The 27311-nt window shown below is 35.9% G+C and overlaps 1 protein-coding gene across 1 annotated transcript in view; it reads left to right on the top strand.

Annotated features, from left to right (window-relative positions):
* LRMDA (leucine rich melanocyte differentiation associated) overlaps positions 1 to 27311 on the top strand; it is a gene marked incomplete at both ends in the record, with an annotated part of 454575 nt that overhangs the window by 291273 nt on the left and 135991 nt on the right. The gene's annotated exons all lie outside the window — the stretch shown is intronic.

Raw genomic sequence — 27311 nt, 5'->3', positions numbered from 1 at the left:
CTTTTTGCAAGTGGTTTGGTTTATGGGTTTTTGGGTTTTGTTTTTGTTTGTTTGTTTGTTTTTTTTTTCTTCCTTTTCTTGTGAGTTAGGTGTCTGTCCACAAGAAACATACAGAAAAAATGACAGCAGAAAATGGTCTTTGTTGTCAAAACAGGAACATATTCCTGGGCAAATGCTGGCCCAAGTTGTAGCAGGCAGGTATCAGTCACCTTTTTTCCAGATCAGCCCTTGGCATTGGATCAGAACATGGGGGCTCATCAGTTTTCAGACAGAGGTGTTTTTCCTTCACTCTTCTGCAGGACTGCAGTTTATTTCAGCTTCCAGAAACTTCAGGCAAGCTGTAGTGCTTAGACAGAAATATGCAGTAAATCTGCAAAAATGGGAGTAATCCTACTCTTTGGTTAGGGGGTCTTATGTTTTATAGCAGGTGAATGGAAGTTATGACCTTTTAGCTGATCCTTTCTGTCTGTGGTTGCTATGCCTTGACCAACAGAGACAGAACCAAGCATTTGTGTTGTCTTCTGGACAGCTGTCAGTGTTTCAAGTTTATATGTGGCAGCTAGGAGAAATGAGAAAATTTGATGTAGAAGTTTAGCAGGAATGTTATGGGAAAAAATGAGATGTAGAACAGTGGGTAGTGGAGTGGAAGTTCTTCAGTTTCAGCACAGGCCAGAACCTTTGGTCACTGAGATAACTGGATATCCTTGAGCCTGTGGTATGATTCTGTTGTCATTGCACTCTGAAAGACAAAATCTGAAAACTGAAACAAATTAAGGGGCATGGTAATTGAGCTGCTGCTTTCAGGTCAGGGTAGGTAAGCAAAGGAGGTGTTTTCTTTACTTTTCACAGTCGTTCTAGTAATGTCTATTCACCTGCACCAAGGGGAAAGAAAAACAAACAAACTGAAATGAGGAAAAAATAGTTAAAGAGGGAAAATTGTGATCTAGCACTGGGCTCAAAAATGCTTAAAAATATTATTAAGCAGTTTTAACAAGAGAAACAAACAGTTCTATGTGTTAACTTCACCTTGCATTTGGTCTAAGAGGAACAAAGCAGTCCTGGAAAAGACAGACAATATCTTCCCCCACAATTAGCAGCACAAAAGATGAGTGCCACAGTTGTGGTAGGAAAGCTACTCAGCTCATGTAACACGTTTCATTTAAACAGTGCAGAAATGCTCTTTTGAGTTAAATAGCAAAGATGTGCTGAAACCTTCAGTACTCGCATTTATTACAGAAATAGCCTCCAGAGTCGACTGTTTATTTATCAGTTGTTAATTGAGTTGATGTTTACTCATGATTGCAAACAGATGATTAATTTATAGCTGAGTGTTATTACTATGATAGTGGAGAGATCATTAGAAAGAAGGATTATAATAGGGTTCTCTGCACTTGTGAGGCTAGTAATAAAGATTGACTAATATAATTAGATAAAGCTTTGTAACAAATACTATTAAATTGAATCTGAACTATATTTAAAAGCACTGGCCTGTTATCTAAAATGTATTAGCAGAGTGTGTGGGTTAAGTAGAACCCCTGCCTACAATGTTTACTGTCTCCTCTAGAGATTAAAATGGCTCTATACTCGTTAGTTAAATTGCAATATTATGCTCTATGCATACATATAATTTCTATTGAAAACTCTAAAAAATATTATTCTAACAAAAGAAAAATATGATATTTACTTTCAGTTTTAACATGAGATTATCTCCAACTTTAATTCTGATGACAGCTTAACTAAACTTAATTCAAGAAGATGGTATTAGGCTTCTTCATTTGCTGAGCCTGGTAACTCTTTTGCATAATTCTATTTAATGGAAGTCAGAGTAAGATTTCTGTTGGAATCCAATGACAATCCAAACATTTTTTTTTTTTTTTTTAATTTTTCATGGAAGCATACAAAGCAACAACAGAAGCTGAAGTGGGATGGGATGAAGCATTTCAAAATGTAGATGTACCTCCATTCCCCACTTCCTCCTTTTTATGTTATTCTATTTTTCCTCTTTTTTCCTCCCCCTCTTCACCTTTTTGGAACAGTGTATATTATTTCATGAAGTCAGTCCAAATCGACTAGAGCTCTGTAAAGATTTTTCTGTTATATTCTAGCATAAGTTTAGCATGGAGAAGCTCTTCTTTGCCCCATTTGCAGCTGTTGGTACGCATGTAATGTGAATCTAGTGTGAACAAGAGTAGGCAAATATTTTAATAATGTAGGATGGGAAGAGATATAGACAGAACTTGCAGCTGTAATGTAAACATCAGTCTAACAGCGGGCATTTCAAATTGTTTGAAAACAAAGTGGCATCATAGCAAATAGTGAAATAATATTACAGGGACTATAAAATAAGGCATTTCTGTTGAACCTTAATAGGTTACACTCTAACTATTCTGTGGTTTCGTGAAAACTGAATGTAAAATTTCCACTCTTTTTTGTCAGATTCTTTATGGGTAGACAAACACAGTTGTCACCTTCTATGGCCTGAGTGCTTGAAGACTTAGCGTCTTCTGGACTTGCTTCAGCTACAGACTGCCAGATTGCAAACCCTCAGGCTATGCAAAAATGGCCTCATTCTGGTTGGTCCTGAGGAGATCGGTGCTTGCAAAGCACCATTCAGTATCTGTTTCCAAATGACCACAAAACATTTCTGTGCTCAGCTGAGACTTGAAACCCTTATAATATTTATAATGAGAAATGAAAAGTTCTTACCCTGTGGTTAGAAAGGGCTCCCACTGGGCTGTGCAATTACTTCTGTGCTGCTCTGCTAGCTCTATGCTCTGTGCTCAGATACACGATACTCTTCACAGTTAGCAAAGCCAACCACTCTACAGTCATGTTGCTACCCATGTCCAAAAGTTACTCAAGTATTTTTTTAGTACTGAAAAAAATATCTGTGGGTTATTTTCGTTCTACTTGGTGGAATATCTTTGTTGGAAGAAGATACTTGGAATAGGTGAATTTATAGAACCTATTTGATTACTAAAATGATGAGTGAGTAGGAATTTGAAAAGTTTAAATGCTCTTCACAGAAGTGACTTGGGAAGGATTAATAACAGCTCAAAATAGTCTCAGAGAGACTCTAGACATGTTCACAGAGTTTCCACAAGAAGGGTCTGCTAGTTTGAGCCTTGCACAGCAAGTGAAGAGTGCCTTTTGATCTTGACTGGTGTGATGGGGCATGGGATGAATCAGACTTTAATCAAAAGTGATTAATAAATCACTCCCAAAATATGATTTGTCTCTCCTAGAGAAAGTGATATTTTTTTAAAACTCTGGGGGTAAAATAGAATTTTTTAATGCTTTGTATAAATCTGTTGGCAAGTTTTAGCATTATCAGTTTTCACCAGCAGCCTGTACCAGGGCTGTCAGTTTGACTATGCTGAAAAGTAAGTTGTCATTTTCAAATAACTGTCACCTGCTTGCCTTCTGAAATAGTGCAAAAGGAGGTATTGAAAAAAAATAGATGTAAAGGTGGGATGAGAAATGAAGAGGAAAGCATCCAAGAATGGAGTTGAAGGCAAAATAGAGAGGTATAGAAAAATATCATCTAAAACTGAGTTTGAGAAACCTGCATGTTAGAAATACATTTGAAGAAACAAATGCAGGTTTCCAGAGACTGTGTCATGCTATTTAGACTTTGTTCCTTTATGAGAGTAAAACATGCTTTCCCTGTGAAACATGTGCAGTCTGAAGCCCAGCACACAGGGTGAGTTTCAAATGGGTCTCAAGGAAGTGAAATAGCCACTTGTAGGCAATTCACAGAAACCCAGAGGTAATGGGGAAAAAATGGATTTCAGATCAAATTTGCATGGAAATAGCACAATACTGTTTCTAATAAGCAGCTGGAATTGGCCAAACCCAGGGATGATTGTATTAAATACTGTTCCTTATGAACAGATGAAGGTTTTGGTTTTCAAAAATATGTAATAGTATTGGTGGAGCACCTTCCAATAAAGATTTTATTTTCCATCCTAGGCTTTGTGTCTTCTTTCAAATACCTGGTAATAGTGGTGCTTGTAATCAGGATCCCAGGTGCAATGGATCACTAATTTGCATATTACATTGTTTTTACTCTTAGGAATCCTGTGAAAGGTATAACAGAAAAGACTCCTGTTTTTTCTGCTGTTAACAATATAGAATTGAACCTGTTAAAAGAAAGTCATTGTTATTGCTTTATTCAACTTTCTGTTATTCCTTTGAATTTACATCCTTTGTTGTTAGGTTATATACTCTGGAGACATTAAACAAGGTGGGGGGGAAGTAAGCGTTCTTTATAGAAGTTTATGTAAACTGGCACATAGCTGGCATTTGAAAAGCTGTCATAATAATAAAATCTTTGATAGATTTGATAATGATATACTTGCATAGATAAATCCAGGTAATCCCAAAAGACATTAAATGGGTACTTAAATCCTCTCAAATACAGACCATTTTATTCAGTTGCTGAACATTGAGCACAGAAGAATTAGATTATTTTAGCTAGTGTATATATATAGCAACTACGAGTTGACTTGTTTTGTTTTCTTCTAATCTTCTTCAAACTTTCCAGGCTAGCCTTTCACTGAAGAATATACTATATTTTAGTTGTTTGATAAGTCTTGCAGCAAGAAGAGAAGAAAGGGCAGCAAGTACATCTGGTGTTTTTAAAGTAAGGAGTTGTTTGACAACCACAGAGATATTATAATTGTAATTCATTGAGCAGGGCTCTATGAGGAAGCACAAGTCCCTGTTGGAACTGCTCCACAGTTTTCCAGCTGTTATCTGTTTTCTTCACACAAGGAGGACTTGAATCACATTTTAAGCCTTCAAGAATGTATGGTGGACTGGATATAGTGTGTATTTAATTCTGGACTGCAAAAGGAAGCCAATGTAAACTCCAGTTATTGCTGGGCCTTTTAATTCTCTGACATCAGACACAAAAGGTCGTGACTGCTTATGTCCCATTTAAAACAGCAGTAAAGATTCAGAAAAACAAAAAATGGCAGTCTCTTAATTAAACACTTCTAGAGAAACAGTCTGTTTACAAGTGCAACCTGTAGCTCTGTTTATATGCTATTTCTTACAGTGATGAGGTTTGGGCATATGTGGAAGAAAATAGCCGTCCTTTCAAAAATCAAAGGGTATTTGAAGAATCTTCACAATTACTGGAGAGTGCTTTTTCAAACAAACCATTTTGTAAACCTGTTTTCTGTCTGTGTGGGGTGGAACAATGTGATTGTGTTTTGCTTTTCTAGGACTGAAATTTGCACAAGAAGGTGTAGCAGAAGTGATCAAAATCCCAAAACTCACTACAAAGTTGTGATCCAGTGTGCACTATTAGCCCTGTTGATGGAGCCTGTTATGTTTTTTTACAAGTCAGAAAAGCTAGTTTAGGATCATGCAAGCTACAAAAGAATGGCCGACTGAAGGATTAGCTCAGCTGATGTTTGTTCTTTCTAATACTTTCTGTTTATATTAAGGAAAGGAGGTTGTCATTTGTATTACAGTCTCAAAGAGTGTGTAAGATTGAAACAAGATGGGTTTAGATGAGAAAAAAAGACAATAATTTACAACAGAGAAATAACTTCAGGTTTTTTTCTCACTTAAAATAGAGAAGAAACAGAAACTGAACCCAGCAGAGCTTCTAATTGATTTGGAAAATAAAATCACAAAATGCCTGTGAATACAGATGAAAAGAGAGCAACTTTAATCAATATAGAATTAAGTACTCTATTTTTTTCAGCCTGGTGAATAGTAGAAGAAAAACACTTAGATTTAGAAAAGTATTGTGAAATGCGTCCTAAAAATTATTTGCTGGTGGTGCTGAACATTGCCACCTCTTATTTTGGATTTGCAGGAGACATTTTCATATCTAATTCAAACATTAGAACTACTGAAGAAATGTTCATTGACATCAACTTCTTTAAATTAGTATCATTGTGAAAGAGCTATTAAAGGAGACTGTAAAATGAAAACATATTTATTTATGTGAGATTTTTTTTTAAATTACTTGATGTGGTATTTTTCACCAAATGTTTGTTTTACATTGTCTTACATAATTGTTATTGACTTTAGATTTATTAAATATGTATAATAGCTAGAGGAACTGCCATTGTTAACCAACTATGCAAAATGTAATGAAAATTTGACTCAGGTGATATTTTTTTGCTTGTATTGGACAGAAAAGAGCAGAAATTTTATTCTCTAGGAAGACACATGTGAGATGCCTTGAAGTTAGCTTTTAATTAACATCCCTGCATCTGTCTCAAAACCAGAGAGTAGTCCTGTATTTCTACTAAAAGAGTACCAAGCTAGAAAAGCCAAGTGCCTTACAAGTAACTGAAATTTGTAATATTTCCTAGGATGAGGTTTAGCAGGTTGCCACCTTAGACTGCAGAATTTTAAGACTTTAAGCTGGACAAATCCTTTCAAGTATAGCCTGTGTGACCAAGTCTGCACGGTCAAAGGACTTGTTCAAGGAATATGATTTTAGAATCTGCATCAGCTGGAACCATATTATGTTTTATTCTAAAATGCTGCATCAGATTTGTGCATATTGGTGTCAGAGAGTCTTAAACTTATTTGATATGTTTAATTAATTTGAAAATACTAGCTTTTTTTTTTTTTTTTGACGTTGATTTCTGATTGTCCCAAATGCTAAACAGAAGTGAAAGCAAGGAGTTCCAAAAGAGGTGGAGTGGATAAGCTGTCCATTTTGTGTTAATTTTCAGTGAAATGTGACTGTTCAGCTCTGCTGTGCTCTTTAAAAATTCTAGTTAAAGTGTATGCATAGAAGAAGGAAAAAGCTGACAACTTTCTGGCGAATATGGTGACATTTGGTTTTAGGAGGTCAGGTAGTGGGGAAGTCACAGGACTCTGCCCTTGCTTTATAAAATGTGCTTTACTTGATTTCTGAGTGCTTAGCTAGTGATGGGTGATTCAATCCAAATGTTAACTTTGGGTACTGACAGTCCGTCTCTCTGATATACTTTGAACTCTGGATAAATTTTTATCTGGCTTTACATGAGTACTCATGAAAACAGGAGCAAGCTATTTCATTGCCAAATCTCAGGTGGCCAATCTAGTGCAACTGCTATAATTTTTGTAGGTGACTTGAGAAATACAGTTATTATCCAGCAGTGGGGAACAATGAATGTGTTAATGGCAAGACTGGCATGGCTGCACTTGAAGTATTTGGACCAAACACCTTAGTCAGCAGTCACAGGTGGGGAAAAAATACCTTTGACTGTGAAAAATATCACAAATGTTTGATTCAAGTTTTTACAGTACTTCTTCAAATAACTTCAGCTGAAGCTTAGTCCTCAGCAGCTGCAGGAAAGTTTGTTCAGAGAAGGCTGAACTGGTGTAGAGGGAAGAAGGAAAGAGTCTATTGAATCTTTGGGCATGGTTTCCAAACTCCAACCATTAGCTTTCTCTTTGGAAGGAGCAGTTCTTGATCAATCAAGACATCAGAGATGCTTTCCCTTCATTCTTGATGACTGTTGTTTGCAGGATCTGGGCTTTCGTGGTCTGTCTTAAACAGAGGTATTTGTAGAATGTCTTTATGAGCTAAAACTACTACATTTTTAGCTGCTTCTGCTGAAAAAAAACATGAAGTATGAACATCTCTTCAGACCTTATTAAATCACTGGATACTTTATTGAAGGAATGGTTGGTTATGGCTAATGTATTACAGCTACAAGTCAATTTCCTAAGTGAAAATAACCAAAGTGGTGAATATTTGAGAGCTTTGTAGCATGAAACAAGACCTAATAATTGCGATCTTAATACTGGCACGCACCAGTGTGTTGAATGGACCATGTAAAGGAGAGTTGTGGTGGAAGGCATCATGACACGTGATTTCTAGCAAAATAGCTATCAATGCAAAAGCCCATTAAATACTGGAGATTTTGTTGCAGTCTAGACCTGGAATCTCTACAAAGCTCTGTTTTTGCCCCTTCAGTCACAGGTAAGTATGAATTAGAAATTTTTTTGGGCACTCTGAGGTGTGAGGTTGAGCAACGAGAGAGAGACCTTTTACCTTAAAAAAGTGAGATGGACGTGAAGCAGACAAGAGTACAAGACAGACCAAGTAAATAAATAACACACAAAAAGCATAGCACTGGAAAACCATCCTGTCTTGCCATCAACTGCACAGATGTATGATCTGATGATTGGTGCAAACATCTTAATTACAATTTCCTGCATCTCATGTGATAATGGATCTTTTTTATTTGAAATCCTGTCAACTATGGGCTTAATTAGATGATGGGGGTTACAACCGGAAAAAAAAATTGGAATATATTTTTAAAATGTTGTTAAAAGAGGAAATATCCCAAATCACTGCTGCTTTTATTATCTGGCATGACTATAAGAAAGAAAAGTGGTTTCTAAGTAGATTACTTTCAAGATAAAGTGTTTCATGTTATTAATGTTTAACCAAGTCCAACGCATGCGTTTTCAAATTTTTAAGGCATGCGAACAAGACCTGATACTATTAAACACAAGACTTCTTAAGGTTTTAGGCGATGTAGTATGCCACATGATCCTGTGAAATATCATTCATGATTTTCAAGTTGACATTGAAATGGAAGTTAAAACAGCACTTGTATATTGCACAGATTAACGGAATCAGAAATTTCTCTAAATATCCTAAACATGCTTTAAAATGCACTGTAAACTGCATTTTTCAATAGAAAGCTGGATCAATGTTTGATGAAACTATGATAATCCTCTGTGTGTGTATTAAGGCAGCGAAGTTAGATTTTCTGAATAAGTCTTTTCTGTATTGTAATAGCCTCTGGAATTAGATTGAAGGATGAAGAGAGTACTGTTTTCTAGTGCTTCTTAAATAGTTACTATTGATTACAAAGATTATGAAAGCAAACTTCTGTGTGGTTTAATGCTAAATCTTCCTTAAAATAGTTTGGCAAAGAGTATACAGATATTTGATGTCTTTAGCACACATCTTTGATTTCAGCGTGGTGGGGTTGTGGGATGTGCTTGTCTGGTTTAGACTCTTTGAAGATGCCCCATAAGCTTCTTTCAGGTCAGATCACACCTCACAAAAACACTTAATTGAGTCCAAGTTCCTCTTTTGTTGGTCTTCAAAAGCATTAAAAATAGTCACTGAAAATAAGCCATCCTTTTAGGGGTGATACAGTGTGAATTGGATCTCTGTAAAGCTGTTTAGAAAACATGTTTCCTATTTAGGGTTATCTTCACTTATTTCTTTCAGTATCATGTGAACATTTAACAAAAAAGCTGACATTCCTATCATAGTGCTGTGTGTATTCTTCTCCTATCCTATGTGACTATTTCCCACATTTGTCAAGGCAAAGGTTGAAGGGGGTACGGACAAGGGAAATAGGTCCCCCATTCATTCCTATCTGTCAGGAGTTCACTTTGTCATGATAACATTCAAGGAGTATATTTATCTGTCCTGCTACTGGAGGTTAAATCAAGGGTAAAAAAAGGAGAAGGGAAGAAATCATGTTTTAAAAGTTTACAAATTCTGCTGCAAAGACTGTAAACAGAAAGAGGCTTGCAGTGGAATGTGTAAAATACTGCTGCATTGATAGAGATGGCGTGGCTAGCTGCTACAAATCTGCTCATATAAACAGAGGAACTCTTGCTGCAGATTGGGTCTGTTTTAGCTTCAAGTCTGAGGAACACATTGCTTTCAAAGTGAATTCTTAGGTGTCACTTCCCATAACTTATAGCAGAAGATTACAAAGCTACTGATATAACATATTAGTTTGATGGACAGAATTATACCCCCAACGCTTCCTGCTCTCCCCAATGACGCACACTAACTTAGTGTGCTGTGACAGCTGCCTTGATTTACCACCAGGCTGGGAGGCCAAATGGGAGAGGGAACATTCACATGAACGCAGGGGCTGATACTGGCCCACAGCCTAGTTTATAAAGCTGCCCTGTAATTCACCACAAATGTGTCACCATTAAAAGGGAAAAAAGGATTGCAGATAATAAATACTCTTTAATTTATTAGCTAACAACAAAGAGATCAGAGGCAGTTGTGATGTGATTGTTTGACATAATATTGTCAAGGAAAAAAGCTAAGTTGACCAAAGATGTATATTACACATTCAAGCAGATGCATCAACTCTTGGCTTGTCACAAGCAGAGCTAAACAAAACGCCAAACAGAGGAGAGAACTGGCAAACAGCACAGTCATTTATCTCTGAAAGAGACATATTCAAGAGCAAGTGAAATAAGACATAGTTCTTTGGGCTTGGTCAAGGGCCAAGTTCTAACTATTATAAATTAAATGTTTTGTGTATCGTATTTGGCAACTGCAGCAGCTCTGACCGTCTTGGTCATGGTAGGAGAGTGTTAGATTTTCTTGTCTCCTTTTGCCAGAATGATGGTTTTTGTTGTGGGGGACAATATTAGAATGTGTCCATGCATACCAATAGCCACAATGCATGCTATAAAAAGGGCATATAGGTTTTGCAAATACAAGTAAGAGCTATTAGGCTAGATACCCTACAGCATTTGAATTTTCCAAAGAAAACTTTGAAATATCATGACTTTCAAAATCTTGCTCTCTGGATTGAGTTCACTGAATATAGTCATCAATAAAATTATTTCAGGTTCATATGTTTTTAATCTGAGGTTTGAACTTCATGTAGTTTATTTTGAGGAACCTTTGCTTTTTGTTTTATACGAGTGTTGTTAATGCCACCACAGCTAGCTTGGTGTCAGCATTTCCATTATATTATCCTTGAGTGGTTTGGATGTCAGCTGTAAAAATTTTTGCCCTGGTTTGAAAACTGATGAACAGAATAAGAGCCTGCAGATTGTAAGTTTATGCAAGCACATGCACACATTTTTTTAAAAGAAGAAAAATAGTATTTAAAATCAAATTCATTAATGTTTTCCCAGAACATGGCTATCGTTATACAGTCCCGAATATGTCTTATCAACACTGTTCATTATATTCTAATGTTGGAAGCAAGTAAATAACATGCACAGCCTCAGTTCTTGGTTGTTCATTGTTCAGTGCAAAGTTGGAGTAAATTCAGTGGAGCATCTCCAGATGTATTGTAGCCTAACTGAATGCCAAAATTTCTGAACAGCGTAATGAAATCTACATTCTGTATGTTACTCTTATTCACACACTTAACACATGTTAAACATGTAAATCTGTAGCTGAAAAATATGTTGACTGGGCCAAAACAATGTTTTTCATATTATTAGAAGAAAGAGCTGGGGGATCAGGTATTATTTGGGGTGCTTTTATGTGTGTCTCCTGTAAAAAGAATGTAGTTCTGTTCCCTCACCACTCCACCTTTCAGAAATATGAAGATTTATGAAGTGTTGTGTTACTTGTGTTAAATAGAAAATGTTAATTTTTGTGAAGACCATGCCAGCACAAGACCTGAGCATTATTTAAATTCTCAAGCAAAAGCTCAAACCAGTTTTTTGTAGCATATGGTCCTCATGCTGAGCCTTTGCACAGGTATTAAAATTCTCCTGTAGTTAAAGGTTGATGAAATTATTTGCTTTTACATCAGAAACCTCATCCTACAAATTTTGTCTGCTTTTAGTACACTGACATTGGCTTACAAACTTTAACAAATTGAATTTAGAATGGAAATTGAAATTCCATGTATATTCTTTAAGGACTTGCCCTTTCTCCCTTTTACTGGACAGCCAGATCATACAGTAGTTCTCTGAAATTGGAAAAGTAGAGGAATGGAAAGAGGCTTAAGTCACCCTCTTGCTGTTGGGAGGCTGAAAATTCTCCAGATGATCCAGGTCAGCAGTTCTGAAGGTGAACATGCTTTTTGGCACAGTGGTGTGCAGATGTGTGCGAGTCTCTACCGTAATGTGGCTTTTTGGATGTAGAGCAGCCAGGGGATAGGAGTCTCTGTGGAGGTATGGATGGAGCAGGGGGCGCTTCCTACAGCAGTTTCTAGTACACTTAATGATCTCTGTCCTCAGGGCAATGTACATCACATGTTTCACCAATGGATCTTTGATAAGTAATTAAAGGAAGCTTTTCAGATTATGTCCTAACTTAAAAAGAGAGAAGAGGACAGGCTGTGCCAAAATTGATAAATTGCTCCATTTTGATGAACAGAGCAGCTGGTTCCCAGGAAGAGGGAATCTGCATGTGCTGAACATTCTAAAACATGATTTGGGATAAAGAAAGAGCAATGTGGAGTCTGCTTTGTGGCGTTGCCCGGGCAAGGCAGATGGATATATAACAGGAAGTACTTTACTGTTTGTTAGTGGTAATACATGCAAGTGTTTCGTATTTATTCAAAGACATAGCAAAAAACGACCTCTGCTTTTAAGAGTCTGATCGTCTTGCAATCCATCTCTTCATTCCCAACTCCAGGGACATAGCTGAAGATAAGGCCAAAGTTCATGTTCTATTTATATAACAAATTAGTTTTGATGTTATGCTGATTTTCATCATTAATGACATATTTTAAAATAATAATCTTGATAGTTAATAATTTCTTATACCCCTGTTTTCTGAGTCAAATTGTTAGAATCTCAAGAGCTTTTTAATGAAAATAGGTAGATATTTAAAATTTCTACTTCTCATGTGTGCAAAAAAATCCCTCAAAAAAGGCCAGATATCTCCCCCTCAAACTAAACAAATGTAGAAAAAGAGAGGGAATCTACATTTCACTGATATTTAAATTCTAAAGGCTAAAAAACATAGAACTATTTCAAAATCCTACCTTCTGATTTTCAAGGATTTTGTTCTTTAAATGAAGAGTTTGGTTTTTTAAATGCTTGGAGTATGCCATTTTATTTCTTTATGAAAATGAATTCTGCTTCTTATTCCTTAAATTCAGGAAAGAGAAGAGCATAGAAAATATGAAGATGAAATATAATATGTAGGAGACTATTGTAATCTCTTATAGTTTTCAAAAGAAACATTATAGACTTCCACTGAATATGACAGTAAGAAATTCAAACACAGTTCAAATGAATTCAACAGCACACCATGGTGTCTTCTAGGAATCATTCTTTAGAAAGTTAAAGACTTAATTGTACACATTCAGTTTATTCAGTTTATTATTCAGATTATTAACAGTAACCTCATTATATTTTACCTCACTGCTCTTTAAATATGAGGTAGCTTAAAGAAAATTAATGCAGAAGCAGATGAAAACAAAATCATATTAATACCACACAAGTTCTCTAAACAAATCAGAAGAAAGATGTAAAACCATATCAAAACAGATACAATGTGTGCTAGAATGCATGACAAAATGGATGTAGCAGATGAAGAAATGGATACAACATGCTGAGGGCTTGATGTAACATACAGCAAAATTGATATACGTCATACTGAAATAAATAAAACATAGCATGATATGTACATAATAATGAATTGAATAAAGCAGATAAGAGAATTGATTAGAAAGTGCACTGAACTGAATAAAACATAACAATGTTATGGTTTGAATCAAAAATGTAGCTGATTGAGCTGTATTGAAATTGCTTAAAAAAAAAAAAAAAGGCTGGATCTAAACTATGCTGAGTTGATATAAAGAAAATCTGCACTATGCAAAGCTCAGTAAAACTCTGAGTATTAGTCCATCAGGGTCATATGACTCATTTCATAGTGCTGGCTGTATGCCACAAGCAGAGAAAATCATTAAGGTATTGGGTTTTGGATAAAGAAGATGTATGATTCATATCTGGCTCTAGCAGACGAACTTTTAATTTGATTTTATCAAAATGACTTATTTTCTCTCAAGTGCTTTTTATCCCTCCTTTTCTTGCCCTTCCTCTCTCTCTCCCCCTCGCTTTATTTCTCCCTTGCCCTTTTCCTCTTCTCTCCTCCATCCCTCCCTTTCACCCTCGTGTGTGCACTCTTTCTCGTTTTGGTGTGCACTCTTTCTCCTTTTGCTGTGCACTTTCACTTGCCTGCACACGTCCCACTTTCACTTCTGCTCATCCTCTCTCCCCATCTCAGGCCCTCTCACTCTATCAGTCGCCCTCTCTGTCTTGTGCTCGCTTGTGCCTCTTGCTCATTCACTTTTCCTCTCTTGCTTTCTGTATGTTATCTGAGTAACAATGATCCCTGTATCCTGGTATTCTGTATATTTTGAATATATAAACAATTGAGGTGACCAATAGAAATGGTTACCAAGTCAGATATAAACTTGAAGTCAGATGTGAAAATCCCAATATTTTGTGTGGTGGTGGTGTACAGAAATGGAAATTTCACAAACCCCAGCTCTCTCTAGGCTGTCTTAGTTGCATCTGAGTAGCCATCCTTTCTGCTCCATTTTTCTCATGTTTGTCAAACTTGAATTTAAATTCAGATATGGAAGCCTGAGGTTATTGGACCACTTTTCTTCTACTTCAAGCAATGAAAATCAGACCTGAGGTTTAGATTTTACTTGCTCCATATTGTGAATATATGATCCATGTTTTGGTTATGTTTTTGAGTACAGAGATTCGTTGGTCTTATTGTTTTTCTTTGGTTTATTTACATCACAAGCTTTATAAAAGGGCCCTGTACTTCGAGCTTTGCCAAGACAGATTTAAAAATTTAGGTTTTCTTTCCTTTTTTCTCTTCTTTCTTTTTAAAATTTACCCATTAAGTCTCAAGAGTTGGAAGGCAAACAAGCTCCTGTCTTTGTAGTTTTATTTCTTAGCTATTCATCTCAGACTGTAAATGAAAACTATATTCCTGCCAAGGCTGGCTTCAAAAGTTTGCCCTGTTAAGTTCATTTTATTGTAATCTTTATTCTAAATGAAATGTTCATTCTGGTTTAACCACAGCTGATGATGACTTGATAGTTTTTTTGTGAAGTAATACTTGATGTAGAAGTCCTCAGTTAAAGAAAGAAGGACAAGAGGAACTTGGCTTTGTTTCATATTGGTGTCTGTGTGGAAGGAATTTGACTTTTGTAGCTGTTTGGTCATGAAGTGATAGAAGTAAAGCAATGTGTATGGATTTTTATCTTTAGAGCACCTCAAAGTGTGTATCACAGCAGAATACCTGAACTTCTTTTCCAGCAATGAAGCTGGCGTGTTAAGTCCATGTTGGTCAGTTCCCCAGTGTAACAGATATGCAGAGCAAAGTAATTGGTGCTAAAGACTCAGTATCTCTACTGTAGGCACTGGACTAAATGAGGTGAAGGACTTTGTTTTATATTCTGTATAATACACATACAGAGCAGTTTCTGGATTGAGAATAAACCATATTAAATGGCTGTTTGTTAAAACTTGCAGAACATTTCTTTCTTCTTTATATATATAGTTCAAAAATCACTTTTTTTAGAGAAAATTCAATCAGAATACTCGAATGTGTTTTCCAATAATTATACTCTAAATTTAATAAAGAAATAATCACCAATGTAAAAAGAAGTGTGATGTTATTAGATGCTGCCTCGTCTTTCCAGGAATGTTGTATTTGAAAGCTGCAGTGGGTCAACCATTTAGAAGTGTAAGAGTTAAAGGTTATGGCAGTTGCACTCCCTGAGCCCCAGCCCTCCCACTCTCTTCCTCTCCTCACTCCCAGTGAGGTCTGGAGAATTCAATAGGGCAGCTGATGGCTCTTAAGCACCTTTTGTGTGCCACACTGTCTGTCCTCACATATCCACCTTGGTCTGTGCCAAGGTGCCAACAGTTACATTTGGCCCCTCCCAGGCACAGTGACTCCTCCCGTTCACCTCCTCCCAGCTGAGGAGGGCAGGAGGGGTGGGACCCTCGGTCAACAGATGGGGTCCTCAGCCGAGGAGGTGATCAGACCCAATAAAGGTGAGAAGCTTCTGGACCATGCTCGTGATGACCACATCCAGATTTGACCAGAATGTAAAACAGGACCCCTGCCAAAGAGCCCTCTTTGAGTTGGTCTTTCTTGGAGCAGTGGGTCTACAGTCGAAGACTGTTCTCCTCAGACTGACCATCTAAGGAACATTCCTCAAGGACCGAGACACCTTGCGGACATGGTAAACGATCTGGTTGCCCTTGAGAGTCCTCACTTTGTTAGAGTGGGAAGATGCACATTTTGAATCATCCATCTAGAGTATGGGATCTAATCCCATTGAATTTGAGTTGGCTGTGTAGTAACTGAACTCCTAACCAGTATCCAAACCTGTGTTTTATAATGTTGGAGTGCTGAATAATATTGGATAAACCCTGTTTGTAGCTGGCTTTCCACTAAAAAGTTCTGATTAGAACAAAGTTTGTTCAGATCTTGTCACCTGCCTAAATTGACTTTTGGGGTGCCTCTGTGACAAAGGTAAACAAATTCTAGGGAAAAGACCTGGAGGTGAGAAGGTCATCCATGTGCTCTTTTTCTTTGGTATTGCATAGAATCCTCATTTATTGAGTATTTCACATAATTAAATTGCTGGTTGCTAACTCTGCTTCATTTGGGGTTGCACTGGAGGGGCTTATTTGAAAGTCAGTGTAGGATGTTAGTCAAGAGAGGTAGCTGGTGTTTTATTGTGAATTCTTGAAGCCTAATGGTAGATGCACAAGGAAACTTGAAGAATGCCCTATATGCAGTAATTTTTACCAGCTTAGATTTTGTTTTACTCCATAACACTTAAAAATTTTTCCTTATGAGCCCAAGTCCGCTGTTATACAAGTGAAACAGCAAAAAATTTTAAGTGGTGAACTCGAGCTGCAACTCTGTCTTTTTCTACTAAGATGTCCAGGGAGTTTTCTCTTTTTTTTCTTTTTTTTTTTTTTTGCACTGTATTTTGCTTTATTGCTATTTTCTGTAGATTGTATATTTAAAAGTTCTTGCTTCATTGCCCTTCACCGTTCTTTCTGAGGCGTGATTGACAGCATATCAACAGAAAAGGGAATAAATACCCAACTCCTAACTTAACCTTTGTGCTTCTGTCTCTGACACTTGTTGACCATTTTAATCCATTAAACAAGCATTAGTCAACTGTATACTGAAACAGCCACAACTCTCCATCAAATTGAAAGACATTAAGCTTTCACAGCAGGAATCAGGCAGTCTCTGAAATGTAAAGGAATCTGTTGTAATTTTTAAACATTCAAACTGTATTAATTTCAGTGACAGTTATCCCTTAAGTCATTTCAGGCAGTTGCACACTTCTCAACTTTCACAGCTTTCATGTGGAGATCCTGTTTTTTTTTTTCTGATTGAAATATTTTCCCCATCTTTCATACTTGTATTCACACTGGGAATGTTTTGAATCTGAAAAAAATACTTACTAAGTTCACAGGTAACAGATTGAACAACTAGTAGTTCCTTTTAATGGCACTTTAACTGTGACTCTTATGATATTCTAATCTTCTTGATTCACTGGCTGATACTGAGCAACTTTCGAAGACAGACTCACTATCTCTTAGCTCCAGTGTAAGTTTACTGATAGTTTTTAGTAAAATCTTGAGGAAAACCAAGTAAGTGAACTAAATTCTCCCCTACCCCACCCCATCCAGTTTGCTTGATCACTTCATTTTCCCTTTCATAAACTTTTATTCAAAAGCTGTTAATTTACATACAGAAATTTTAATAAGTTTTCTTCTCTGGATTTGGAAGCCTAATCTGAAGAGTGTATTGTGTCCTGACATAACTGTTCTTTTCTAGTGCAGCTGAGGGAGTAAATGAAAATTTGATATGGTTACAGAAAATGAACAAACAGAAGGTGTATGCATAACTTCAATGAGCCAGTCTGACAGTGGCTTTGACTGCTGACCTCTGAAAACATAGCCATTATGTATTACCAGTCTTGAATTTACTTCTCCAAAGAGTGCAATCTTTGCTTGCGCTACGAATCATCTTTTCCCTTTGCCCTATTTCCACTGGGCTAAATTATCAAGGTGTATTTAATCATTTTCATTTTTTTCATGGTTTTCATTTTTGACACTGGTTCTGCATCAAGGACATCACTTAACTTCATTTCAAACTATGGCCACAATGACTACGTTCATTTCCAACTACCATAAACCTGACATAAATCAGGAAAAAGTGCCATGCTGCTTAAAACTGATGAAATGAGCTTTTGAGCATTATGCTTACAAGAATGTCAGCCTGTCACAGAGTAAATCAACAAAGTGTCCTTAAACCTTTGTTCCATCAGGGAAATCTCTGACTTCATGGCTTGAAGACTGGTTATTCATTTTACTGCCCTATTTCCTCCCATTGCAACACACACATGTGATTATTATTTTCTTTGGACACTGCATGGTGCTTATTTCTATGTTATTTATGGCTAGTAATTATAGGTTTTATTGCTTATTCCTCTTTAGATTTTGTCTGAAAATATAATACTAAATGCAACTTCTGGTGACTTGTAGGCTCTGAAAGGCCACAGATTTACATTAATGCTCTAGGAATTATGAGTTTATTTTCCAGTATTAGTAGATGCTAATTTTACAGATTTTTACAATTCCCATCCCTGCCTTTCTTGTAATGTTGTATCTCTGCTCTTTGAGGTCTAAGTTCATGTGTTGAAAGCAATCAGCATCAGATCTGTTGGTTATATTTGCACTTTGTGAATCTGGCCTGTTCCTGTGAAAATTTGCATGAGTCCAGTGTATTCCTTATAGTTTGCTATACACTGTCATTGAAAATCACTTTTGTTATGTCCAGCTATTGCTAATAGATCTCTATGATGATAGCATGTTAAAATTTATCCTCTGACAGCCTTAATCTTTTGTAAGAATATTCTAGGAGTTGAGGTTCCCCTCCAGTATAAGAAGAGGCTATTTTCCACTGTAGTCTTTAAAAACAGCCAAAAGCTGAGTAGGGGTATGTGGCAGGGTCAGAAATCCTGGACAGTATTTCTATTGCCGAATAACAATTTATTCTTGATACTACTGAATTGCAAGGAGCTGGGATAAAGGAGATTGTTCGGAAATAGTTCATTGTGGCTTGAAGTAGTTAAGGGTGACTTCAACACAGTGTAATTGATAGTGATTACATAATTGTGTTTTGAATTTTTCATTCTATTTGTGTTTCCTTCTCTCTTACAAAGTAGGGTTTAGAGCAATTTTTTTTTTTTTGCATCAGTCACAGAGCTCATATAGCAAGTTCGTTACATCAAAATAGATCAGAATTAAAAGTTTGCATTTTCGTGCTTTACAATATTTCTATTTCTGTTAAGCTCGCACTTAATCTCTGAGTTTGTTTATGAATGATCGGCTTTAGGGATATGTTGGCATTCTTGTGACATATTTTATTGTCACTTGTTAATGTTCAAGTAATCTAATCTTTAAATATTATTTAATATTAAATTAGATTTTGCTCTGGAATTTTTTACTTCCTCAGCAGGATAAAAAAAACTCACCTCAAACTATTTCATAAAATTTGATTATCTTCAGATGAAGACAATTTAGAAAAGAGATAGGAAGGCTAGAGCAGTGGAATGACATGCAATTATTTTAAAGATTTTAATTTACAAATTAAACAGCAGTTTACATATTCATTAATAACCAATTTGTTCTGTAATCAAAGAGTATATACTTGAACTTTACGGAATATACCTTACATTCTTCATTAACAACAACATATCTAAGTCTGGGTTTAGTGAGTGAAAATTTCAGTTTATCCTTAAATCTTGTGCCCCAGTACTACTTTGGGAACATATTCTTCTACATGGAGAGAGAAATAAATGACCCGAAGACAGTGATATTCTGAGCTGTAGTTGTGGAATGCTAGTTTATCTTAAATCTGTTTAAAGTCGCTGCAGAGTATTCTACAAGAGGCCTGCAAGTCAGTCTTGACTTTTTTTTCTTTTTTTGGAGCATCTTCTTTCAACAGACTTTTGCCTGTTTCCCTATATTTGTCAATTTTCTTTGTTCGGGTGGATAGGGTTGTCATACAGGATGCATAACAGTGACAAAGGAAATCAAGTGTTAAGTAGGCCATGCTAATTTGCATAATCCTTTTGCAAATCCTTCTAGGTGCATATTTGTTAATCACTTAGATATAATGTTAGGAGAATATGGTAGAAAAAGCAAATTAGTGGAAACCTAATATTTCAACTTTTTAATTTGTTCACAGTTATTTTTTAAAAAAATTATAGATTTACCAGTAAAAGTTATATGGGTAAACAACTTTTTAAATCTGGTGACATTAACAATGAAATGTAAGAAATAATGTAATTAATAAAATATTCCAACAGTGCTATCTAGAATGATTAATAGATTGTATCTTAAATTCATAGAGAATAAGCAAACACTATACTGCCTTTTCTGAGTTTATATGGGTTACTGTTTTAACTCTGTCTCTAGCTGTAGAAAGTTCCTCATGGCTCAAGGCACTGACATTTTTTTAAAAAGAGAAGTCCAACATCATTTAAATTGTTTGGTAGGATGTTTTTCTTCCCTCTACTCCTCCCTAAACTGACGTCTTTTCTACTAGTATCTTTTTCCTGGGAAAAATTTTAATTGTAACTTTCTCCTAAAACAGTCATTGAAATAATTTGTGAGTCATTGCTTCCTCAATATGATGAAAAAGGAAAAATATATGTACAGTTATTTAAAACATGTCTCAGTTAATCTAGTAGTTTGAAAATAGATGTGGTATTTCCATAACAGCACTGGGTTTCTGTTGGTTTTGATTTACCGTATATCATGGTGTTTTTTCAGATAGAACCTAAAGGAATCTTGATTTTCCTAGTTGCTTTTCTGTATTCTAATGGTTGCAAGTACTTTGTCAATGCTAACTCTAAAGTTTAAAGTAGTATTACACACTGTTAAGTAGATGTTTAGAATTGCATTTTAACCGTCTGTCAAATGCAAAAATATATCATTTAGGCAATATTTTTAGTGTTAATCAGCAAGTAGTTTTTGCTGTCATTCATAGGTATTGGCAGTGGAATGATGGGTTAAGTTGGACTTTCTGAGAAGAAGACAGAGTTTATGCATGTTCAGATGATAGTGAATAGTACTGGACTTTGTTTAATGGTCCTGTATCTGCCCCAGTCTCTCTTCCTATGTCTCTTCCTTAAACAGTTTGTCTCTTCCTCACATTTCCTGAGAAGTCACTTCACAGGACCTCAGTGAAGAATATATGAAAAGTGTGTTTAGAACAGATGTAAAAGTTGGGGCCGATCTCTCTTTGCACAGCTTAGTTCATCTTGGGCATCTGGTTCTTGACTGGTTTTTTTTTGAAATATGTCTGCTGTGATGGCAGAGCCCTGTTGTGCTACCTGTGGGGATACCATCGTGTTGCAGTCCTCAAAGACCTGTCTGCCTTGTCTTCTCAGTGGTTCCAGAAAAAAAGGAGTCCGTGATGATGGTAGAAGAACATAAAATGCAACAAATATGAACAGTAGGGAAAGCAAAGGAATACTGATGATTAATAATACAGCACAGATTGCATGAATTCTCGAAAATATTTCTTCTCTATATTAGTTCAGGCAGTGAAAGTAATTTCTGTGTAGAATATCCCCCCTGCCTTCCCTCCCTTTTCTTTTTTTTTTAGCTTGCAGTCTGTGTCAGATCTCAGGACTATAATGCCAATTTTTGATTTGTGTTATTTGTTTTGTGGGTTTAAATTTATCCACTCAAATGGAGAAAGATGGGGTGCTGCTTCTTAATTAGGCAAATTTACACCTGGAATGAATTATTTTTATGTATAAAGAAGCAACTGAAGCATTCTGAAAGATTGCTTATGCTCCTTTAAACAAGCTGTAATTTTACCAAACTGAATAATTAATCAAAACAAGATTTTTCTGCTCACAACAATGTCTCCAGAAATGGTGTTTTGTGTTATATTACCTTACCTTCAAATAGTGTTCTTCAGTGGAATGCAGATACCATCTAGAAATAAGTAGGTAACCATTTCTATCAACTGATTGTTTTCATTATTTTTAAAGATGGACATTTCTTGTGTTACTTCCAATTAATCTCTGGCATAATTTGCTTGAGCCATTAGAACACTCATGAATCTTACGAGACTTTCCTTAAATAGATCCACTAACAGATGACATCAATAGTTTCTCATTCTGTCATTGTCTTGTTTTCTGTGGACTTTGAGCTCCATACTTCTATTTTCAATATCATCATTAAATGGCTGTTACTAGTGTATTGCCTTACACTCCTGCATAGAGGGACTCCTGTAACATGGAAGGAGTTCTAGCTTCTAGGTCTCTGGAGCAGACACTGTCTTCCCTTCTGTCTGTGTGTAACGGTTACATAACAAAGGCATGAAAATTTTACTGGTATTTGTAGGTAATGTCACAATCTACATACACAGCGATGATAGGATCTTGTCATATAAGTGCCTTGTTAAATATAATAGCCATGCTCAGAATAGAAAAAGATGTGTCTCTCAGATTATTTTATCCAGTTTATTCAGTGACATTGCTGTAGTTTTAATTACACTTTAGTAACATTACTAAAGCCTGAAAAGAAATTAATAGCATTCTGTATATTCTGTTTTCAGCTCACAAAGAATGAGTACTTGCCAAAACCATATATATGAATAAGGTCATATTTCTCTTTCCTCATTCCTATTTCTGTTGTCTCCTAATGGATCAAATCAGTTATTCAGCTAGGAAGATACCTAACTATCTGGGTATCTTTTGTTTATTTTGGGCCCACTTTGTGTCTTATAAAACAGAGTTTGTATGTATGGAAATTGAACTTCTCCTACATGCAATTTAAATAAAATTTTCCTGGCAGAGTTAATGCCTCTGTACACCCAAATGTGGACAAATGAGAAGAATAAACAGCAGAGGAAGAGAATGTTCCACAGCGACGGTAACAAGGAAAAGATATGATACTTCATAGTTCAAGTATAGATGTCATTTGATTTTTGTTGGTACCTTGGGCCACAGCCTTGTAAGTTTACCTCATTCTTCAAGAACTTCAGTAGCATGATTCTTCTGTAGTCATCTTGTAGTTTAGGAACGAGGACTACAAATCAAAGTTGGGATGCTTTTGCTATTGTATAGGTACAAATTAAGTACTGGAATATATAATTTAATGGTTTTAGTGTTTTGAATTTGGAGTGACCTTACATATGGCACCATTAGGAGTGAGTATGTACATTTTCCTCAATTATTTACTCATACCATTTCTTTTTTCTCTACCTTAATGAGTGGTGGGAAGAGATTAAATGATTTCATGTTTATATGCTTATCTTTCTTGAAGTTTTCACTTTATTATGGGAAAAAATAGTGTCACTGGCAGGAAACCGTTAATAAAAGTTGAAATTTTTGTTGTGGTTTGGTAAGTTCAGTTATTTTTTATTACTTTCATGGCAGTAGTGTGAGGGGAAGAAACCATACAGTTAAATAAAATTTGAGACAAACAATTATTTTAGAAAAATAATATTAACTGACGACAGAACCCAGGGAACGGCAGGAAGATGTGCCAGGGGAGGTTAAGGTTGGACATTAGGAAAAGGTTCTTCACACAGAGGATGGTGGAGCACGGGAATAGGCTCCCCAGGGAGGTGTTACAGCCCCAAGCCTGGCAGTGTTTAAGAAGAAACTGGACAATGCCCTCAGACACATGGTGTGAACTGTGGGGCAGTCACATGCAGAGACAAGAGTTGGACTCAGTCCTTGTGGATCTCTTCCAATTCAGGATGTTTTATGATTCTATGGTATAACCATTCTGTCAAGTAGAAAGATTCCACATGTAAATATGATGCAGAATATGAAAAGTTCCTTTTTCCATACTTCCAAGAAGACATAATAAAGAGCACCTAATGTGTGATCTGTGAAGTCATCTCCAAATTATTTTTTTTTCCTCTAAAGTATTTAAGTAGCTTAATTTAGTTGCGGTAATTATCAAATGCATAGAATTCTGCAACTTTTTCCCAATCATTCTATTCCAGATTTCCTTTAAGGATTTCATGATTTTTTTGAGGAATCTTGGACACTCGAAACATTCAGCAGATGCTCTGCTGTCTCTTGGTATACTCAAAGTCCACTGAGGAACATTGTATCAAGTTGTGGATCATATGTGAAATAATAATGATGTTTATCCATTGCACAGAAAATGCATAAGTACTTTAGTGTTTACCATTATGATATAATTTTGATGGAGAATAATGTTTAGCCTGACACGTTGTTTTTTGTTTGTTTGTTTTCCTTAACACTAGAGTATGGTAGTTTGTTGCTCATTTTACAATTGTTTTGATAAAAGACTTAATTCTGCATACTTAAACAAGTCTAAGATATTTTCCAACATAAGCATTCTGAATTAATCAAAGCATTTTTCATGGAAATTTTTTCTCATTTTTTTGGAGGGTTTTTTGTTGCTACTGTCTTCTCTAAATTCTGCAGCTGTTTGGTTGTATAGTTTGCATCTGCTTTCTTTGCCCCCCTTTTCTTCTGTGGCCACTTCCCATCTTTTTTTCTGAAAATTCCCGTTTTCTATATAGGATAGAAGTGAAAGAAAGTCCCTGACACCTAAGTACTTGATTATTTGATAGTAACTAAAGTATAACTTACTTTGTATTCTTTCACAACCATTTCTAGAAAATTGAGAATATTCACGTAATATTCTTGAATGGCTTTCATAACTTGAACAGCTTTCATAACTAATTTCAGAAGGGCAAGTTCAGAAAGATACTAGTGAGTCTGCTTGTTTTAAAGCATATTTCAAAGTCTTATGTTCTTCAGACAAATATCTATCTACTTTAGAAGTAGTGATAGTGAGGGGTATTTGAGTGTTTTATTATTCTTACATTAGTCTTTGCTAAATAAAAAATACTTTGAAATGTTTTTCTTTTGTACTATTTGAAGGTTGTTCCAAGCACCATGAGCCATCTATCTCCTAGACTATGTTTGGTTTTTGTTTTCTTTTTTTTTGTTTTTTCTCCAGAAAGAAAAAAATGTATTGAAGCAGTCATCAGAAGAGTTCACAACTCATGTCAGACTAGTATAACTCTCAGGAAAAGGTCTAAAATAAACCAAGCTGACTCTTCTTCAAAAGAAAATGAAAACAACAGCCCTTAAAATGAAAACAACTGTCCTTCAGACTTCCCAACCTCCACATCTTGCCTTTGATCAGAACCATTAGACCTCTGGTTAAGGTTGAGAGTGTAGCTTTGTAACATTTAAGAAAAAAAAAAAAAAAGTGCACAACGCCAAAAAACGGCCCAACAATCTGGAAAAGGTCAAAGTTTGACTTTTAGTTTAAATTGCAAGAAAATGCTGTACACTATGGCTCTTTTTCTTGTGAACCTGTGTAGATGCATATGAATGGTACTGTTCCTGTGTGATTGTGCTGTCTGAGTGATGTGCAAATTAATTTTTGTCAATTCTGCCATAAAAAGCTCTTCATCTTTGCAGTGTTTCATGCCTTGACATCTTTGTTCTTTGGCTCTGATGGGACCTTACCAGCATTAGAACTTCGAGGGTAATTTCCTTCCCTTACCCTTCCCCCCAACCCCAGAGTTTCCTCTGAAAAGCCATTTATCAGTTTGAAAATCACATGGTTTTGTTAGATCATAAGTTAGAACAATGAACACAGACTAAAGAAACTCAAGAAGCAAACCAGATAAAATTAGATTAAGGTTGTCTACATATTCTCGCTATGCCCAACACATTCTTTAGTGCAGGTCCTTTACTTCAGTTGCCCAGAGCAGTAGTGGTCACCTCTCCTCCAAATCCAGAGGAATGCAATGAGAACAAAGAGGCCTTCTTCACTGTTGCCCTCTAACACTTCTGTAATTTCTAAATAAAATGAGTTTTTCAACTTCAATGGTTTCTATATCACCTTTGAGTGATCAGCCCTTTCCAGATGTTTTCTACTGTGATTTCCTATACTGCCACAGGCACAATTAGTGTAGGTTTTAAAGCTGGAGTTCCCTTGATATAATTAAGAGTGTTTTTTTTCAATTTCTGACTATCAGTGCTTGCTTCTTGAACTGCTCTGCCATGATTGTACTTGAAGTTATTCTATAAGGCCCACCTATTTACTCAGACTCCTTGCAATGAGGAGAATAATGGGTAGGTGGTATTTGCAGATTGCTTTTGACTCTTAGGCATTTTTTCCCCACTTGGAATTGTATGATGAGGAATTTCTGCTTTTTTTGTGTTGATTACATCATTAATTATTAACCTTTCCAAGATGTCTACAGTTGATTCATTACTTATTAATGAAAGATATAACACTTATATCTTAATTTTAATTAATACAAGCTAACAGAGTTGCATAAAAATTAAAAGAAAAAAAAACAAAAAACCAAAAAACAGTCACATAACCACCACTGTCAAACCATTTCCTCCATGTTGTTTCTTAGGGTCATTGCCTACCTCTAAGAAAAGTGAACTTTCTACATAGAGGCAAAAGCCACTCCATAGTTGAATTAATACTCTATTTTTTATCTGTTGGAAAAGACTATTTAATCTCATAGTTAGGTGTGACTGGGATATATTTGCTTTCGCTTCAGGAAGAATGTGTGCATGGAGGAAGAGGGTGAAAGAAGGTTAAAATAAAAATTATGAAGTACTTACAAATGTGCATGTTCTCATGCAGACCAGTTTTATGTCTATAATAACCTAAAGTAAGTAGCTGTATTCATGCCTCTGTCAATCTGCCCACTTTGATTTGTATGGAGGGCATAGTTCTAAATTTTCTCTTGCACTCTACTGCACTGCTGACAATGTTTTAACTGATGTGAAGACACCTTGGAAAGAATAACTTTTACTCATTGTTGAGGTTGAGAAAACATCCAATTATCTCCACCCACTAATTATCACTACCTTATGTGTTTTTATGTGTATGTGATAAATACACATGCAAAATGCACTTTCAGAAGTCTGAAAACAAAGTAATTTAAAAAGCAAGCCTAATCAACAGTATTTAACTTACTGTATTTCTCAGCTTTGATAATGAGCCATTTTTTTTACACAACAGTTCTGTATCCTTTTAAACACTGTTCACATTTAAATACAGTGTTTTAGAGGAAAACTTGTATATTTTTAAAGAGTAAATTTCATATTCCTGTGAAGCTTCTGTAATTGTATGAAGTTTATTTCTGTTCCCAGATGTCAGCAGTCAAAATCTGCATAAATATATTTTGTGTAAATCTGTTGGCAGCTGCTCTCCAGTCAGGTTCCTCAAGATATTAGCCTGTCTTTGAGTTTATGACAAAGTTAAAAATTATTCATTAAACTGACCTGCAGTATATTCAGTAACTGTAAAATTGCCTTGCAGTTCTATTTGGTTTGTAGATGTGATCACGAGTAAATTTTTAACTTAATTAATTGGCCGTTTCTGTTGACAAGAAATTTATGTGGTAATAATTTGCTCGAAATAGATGCCGCCTGTAGGAAATGAGATATCCATCATAGGCTTGTGTTCCACCAGCTGCACAGTGGCTATTATGAAAGTATTTCAGGCTGCGACGACCCCACTGTTTGTGCAGTCAGGAT

Source organism: Nesoenas mayeri (genome assembly GCF_963082525.1).
Source record: "Nesoenas mayeri genome assembly, chromosome: 7".
In the NCBI taxonomy this organism is placed as follows: Eukaryota; Metazoa; Chordata; class Aves; order Columbiformes; family Columbidae; genus Nesoenas; species Nesoenas mayeri.
The sequence above is the reverse complement of the archived record's forward strand: the minus strand, read 5'-3'. Positions and strand labels throughout refer to the sequence as shown.